This window comes from Oncorhynchus kisutch, linkage group LG1 (assembly GCF_002021735.2).
Source record: "Oncorhynchus kisutch isolate 150728-3 linkage group LG1, Okis_V2, whole genome shotgun sequence".
Taxonomy (NCBI): domain Eukaryota; kingdom Metazoa; phylum Chordata; class Actinopteri; order Salmoniformes; family Salmonidae; genus Oncorhynchus; species Oncorhynchus kisutch.
Genome location: NC_034174.2, coordinates 43,902,019 through 43,907,223, shown reverse-complemented (window position 1 = coordinate 43,907,223; position 5,205 = coordinate 43,902,019). Strand labels below are relative to the sequence as shown.

At 45.9% G+C, this 5,205-nt stretch overlaps 1 pseudogene; it reads left to right on the top strand.

The window, feature by feature from the left end:
- The first annotated feature begins 638 nt into the window (after positions 1 to 638).
- LOC116374213 (acidic mammalian chitinase-like) lies at positions 639 to 4,535 on the top strand (annotated as a pseudogene).
- The last annotated feature ends 670 nt before the right edge of the window (positions 4,536 to 5,205 follow it).

The window sequence follows — 5,205 nt, the reverse complement described above, 5'->3', positions numbered from 1 at the left end:
CTTCATGGAACAAAAGGAACATTTATTGTGTAACTGGGAGTCTCGTGAGTGAAAACATCCGAAGATCATCAAAGGTGAACAATTAATTGGATTGCTTTTCTGATTTTTGTGACTAAACTACTTGAAGCTAGGTGTTAAGCCTGATGCTTAATTTTAAATAGACCCCTTCCCCCTTACCCTCAAGTCACACCTTTTAGTCCTATCCCCTAGGCACTTCCCCCCAACCTTCAACTCACTGCTAGAAGAACTGAAACATAAGATAGATCAATTAATTATGGGGACATCTCAACCTTGAGCTTGAGTTGGTAGAATGGTCACCATATTCTGTACATCCATCCCATTTCAAGGGCAATCTCCACAATTATATAGGGGGTTTGGTGGTGGGAGAAAGGTGCTAGCTAGGGTGCAGGGGCTAGTCGTAGAGGCTATACTGAAGAGGCTAAGGGGTGGCTAATGGACCCATCTTTATGGTTGTCAATTTCACCGAAAACAGACCTGCTTTTTTTATCGTCAGCTTATCATGTCTTAAAACAAGGACATATGAAGTTTATCAGTGTTTTTGTTAAGGCAGTGGAAACCCTTGTTCAAACAAGTGACTGAGGTTGATTGAGGTTTGATGCAGAATGGGAAAGTCCTAGAGTTATGAGTGAGATAGGAGTGGTCGATGAGAGTATAAAAGGGTTCAGCAGCCCATGGAGCAATGTACAGAGCAACCATGGGCAAACTACTCATCTGCGTTGGTAAGGGGAATTTATTTTGGCTTATTTAGCTTATAACTGTACTATTGCTCTTTATTTCAAACATGTTATTTACATTTTCATTGTAATGACAATTAGCAACATTCAGAGACTATGCTCTATGCTAAGGCTTTGGCTCCCTGTGGAGAGAATTGTGGCCACTGACGAATGTCCTCTAGTTATGCATTTTGTCTATGCTAATGTGGTCAAATTCTGTTTCTAAGGACTGAGGTTGACAGCACCATGACCCACCTATATTCATGTCAGAGGGGAAGAACTGCACTTTATATCATTATCATTACAGTTCTGAATTATGTTGACTTTAAAGAAAGTTTAATATGACACAAAACCTCTGCCAAAACCTCTGCCTTCCTCCCTTCTTTATTTCTCTGGCTTTCTCTCACACTATTCTCCTTTTCTCTCTCTCTAGGACTGGCTCTCCTGCTGCATGCACAGCTAGGTACGTTTAAAGTTCATTTCATTTACATGTAGCCAGCATCTAGGCAAGTAGCTAATCAGAGAACAATAACTCAATTTACAGAACATGCCAACCCTGACTCTAAAACCGCCAAACTCCAAACTCTAACATTACTACTACCCTTCCATAGGATCCTCCTACATCCTATCCTGTTATTTCACTAACTGGGGCCAGTACCGGCCAGGAGCAGGCAAGTATTTCCCCACCAACGTGGACCCCTGTCTCTGTGACCATCTGATCTATGCCTTTGCCGGCATGGCCAACAACGAGATCAAGACCTATGAATGGGACGATGAGAAACTCTACGGACAGTTCCAGGCTCTCAAGAACCAGTGAGAGAGAGACACACACAAACACACACTCAAGCAGGCATGCACACATGCACATACGCATGCATGCAGGCACGCACACACATAGACAAATGCAGGCAAACACTTTCTCATTCAGGCATGTACACACCACAGGAGGTTTGTGGCACCTTAAGTGTGGAGGACGGGCTCGTGGTAAGGGCTGGAGCAGAATTAGTGGAATGGTATCAAATATGTGAAACACATTGTTTCCATGTGTCTGATGGCATTCCATTTCCGCCATCCCAGATATTTTTATGAGCTTTCTTCCCCTCAGCAGCCTCCCGTGGTGCACACATGCACGCCTAAGCCAGTAATAACCCTAAGTCTTGTATTTGGTAACAGGAACAGCAACCTGAAGACTCTGCTGGCCATTGGAGGATGGAAGTTTGGCACTCAGCCGTAAGTGGAGATGCATATAAACATGCAAGTGCACACACACATTTACACACACACCCTGTGTCTGAGCTGTGTGTGTGTACCCAGGTTCACAGCAATGGTGTCCAGTGCAGCCAACCGCCAGACGTTCATCAGCAGCGTTATCAAGTTCCTGAGACTGTACCAGTTTGACGGCCTGGACATTGACTGGGAGTATCCCGGAACCAGAGGCTCCCCACCCGCAGACAAGGCCAGATTCACCACCTTGCTGCAGGTTAGACTCAAACACCCATACACATACACACACACACATGAATGAACAAACATGAATAAACACACACACGCAGATTAACAATCACACATACAGACACACACACATACACACACAAAATAGCTCATGCATACACAAATGAACACACAGACAGTAATGAACACCTGAACTCCCAAATTAACACACACATCCCTCTGTGCACTCTCTCCCTCTAGGAGCTGATGGCTGCCTTTGAGGCTGAAGGAAAGAACACCAACCGTCCTCGTCTGATGCTGACTGCAGCTGTCGCTGCCGGAAAGGGAACCATCGACACCGGATACCAGATCGCCGAGATTGGATCGTCAGTACATACACACTGGGTCTCATTCATATATTAGTTCTTAGGAAAAATGTGTACATTAAAACATGCATGATCTATCAAATACTTCTTGGCATATTGGAAACTCTCTTTCTCTCTCTCTTTCTCTCCCTCTCTCTCTCTCCCTCTCAGCGTGTTGGACTACCTGCATGTGATGAGCTATGACTTTCATGGATCTTGGGAACACAACACTGGAGAAAACAGCCCTCTGTACAGAGGACCAGCTGATCAGGGAGATGACATCTACTCCGATGTGGTGAGTCTCTCTCTTTGTACCCATATCTTCCTCTCTCTCTTCCTCTGCTCACCTATCTCTTCCTGCCTATTTAGTTTTGAGCTGAGAGGGAGTAGCACATTTCTTAAAAATTCTCACTACCACATACTGTGTGTGTTCTCAGGACTATGCTATGAAGTACTGGAAGAGTAGTGGTGCCCCCGCTGAGAAGCTCCTGGTTGGATTCCCCACCTACGGCCACACCTTCCAGCTGGCCAGTGGCTCTAACACTGGAGTGGGCGCTCCCGCCACTGGCCCCGGCCCGGCCGGACCATTCACCAGACAGTCTGGCTTCCTGGCCTATTACGAGGTAATTGACACAGGATTAAGATAGGTCTGAAATTTCACCCTCTTCCAATCCCTACACAGTGCACTACTTGTGTGCTATTGTCAAAGGTAGTGTCCTGGGGAACAGGGTGTCATTTTGGACACAAACCCAGTGTATGTTTTTGAGTGATTACATCTGCAGCTTCCTGAATCATGCAACTTGCAACCCTAACGTGTGTGTGTGTGTGTCATTAGATCTGCACCTTACTGAAGCAGGGAGCTACCCAGGCCTGGGACTCTGCCCAGATGGTGCCCTACGCCTACACCCAGCAGAACCTCTGGGTTGGATATGACAACGTCAAGAGTTTCCAGGACAAGGTCTGTGTTTGTGGGGGTGTTTGTCTGTTGGAGGAAAGATATAACTAGGGGGTAATGGCGTAGCATCCTACTCTGTTACAATAAGCCTAGTAATATATGGAATTAAACAGTAGCTTTTTTCTTCGTGATTTACAGTAGTGAGTGCATACATTTTGTTACGGGTGACCCCAGCCAGAATCGAATCCACCATCCTGTCATTGCAAAATCCATTCCCTACCAACTGAGCAACATAGGGCAAATGATGAAGGTCTATGACCTATACATATTTATCCAATTTCACCCCGTTAAGTAAACCCTCCTCTCCCTTCTGTTTCTCCCCTACAGATCGAGTGGCTGAAGAACACTGGCTTCGGAGGAGCCATGGTGTGGAGTCTGGATCTGGATGACTTCTCTGGAACCTTCTGTGGACAGGGCAGATATCCACTGATCAACACCCTCAAGTCTGGACTGGGAACCGGAGCTGGTGAGAGACAGACACAAACGCAAGCCTGCTTGTACACACAAACGTTCAACAACAACCCTCTCTCACTATCTCAACCAGACTTGGGTTCAAATAGTAGTTGAAAAGATTTCAACCCCTTTTCTCTTCTATATTCCCCCAACTCCTATTTCCTCCATATCTCCCAGGTTGTGCCGCCCGTACGGGCCCCATTGCCCCAGTGATATCTGCCTAGCAACCAGCCTGGAGGTCAAGGGGGCAGCAGTGGCAGTAGCAGTGGGGGATCTGGCTTCTGCGCCGGCAAGGCTGACGGCATGTACCCTGACCCCACCAATAAGAACAGCGTCTACAATTGTAGCCAGGGCAAGATCTATGACCAGCACTGTGCTGCCGGTCTGGTGTTCGACATCAGCTGCAAGTGCTGCAACTGGGCCTAAAAAACCACGGTTCCCCCCTATTAATGTTTCCTTCCCCCTCTCGTATGTCATGAAGGAGCTGGGTCTAAAGGTTTTGTGGTTGTTAGGTCCACTGTTGTCATGGCCCATTCTAACATCAGCTCCACTTAACATTTAAAATCCACTCCAATAAACATCCACCATATAAATTCATCCTGCTGTCTCTGTCACTTTACTTCATCCACACTGTGTGGGTTTAAGTTATTAAACTTCATTGTACTTTGACTGCAAAAAATCAGTAATCTACAAATCACCTTGCATCCCACATAGCTAGTCATTATCTGAACAAGATAAGCAATTCTGCTCCTTGCCTTCTCAACTGATTCCCTCACTTATTCCCTTGTCAGTTTAGTTTCATACAATTCATTCCACCACAGAGAATCGCAGTAAAAGTCCTTTGTTGCAGTCAAACTTTACCAGGCTTACAGACACGATATAAAATCACACAGAGCTTAGACTGACTCATCATTACCATGACATTTAAAGTTAAGGCACTGACATAAACAACATATAGACAACAGTAAATAGAAAAGTACTTCAACTTAATGGGAAATCTGTGATTTTCAAAATTGTAAAACAGACAAGACCAAGGTTCAAAGTGAAACTAAACATTCGTAATTGTAAATTCTAATTGTTCACACCTTGGTATAAAATACACACATACGCCTCCCTTGTGGCGCAGTGGTTAAGGGCGCTGTAATGCATCGCCAGCTGTGCCATCAGTGTCCCTGGGTTCGCGCCCAGGCTCTGTCGAAACTGGCCGCGACCGGGAGGTCCGTGGGGCGACGCACAATTGGCCTAGTGTCGTCCGGGTTAGAGATGG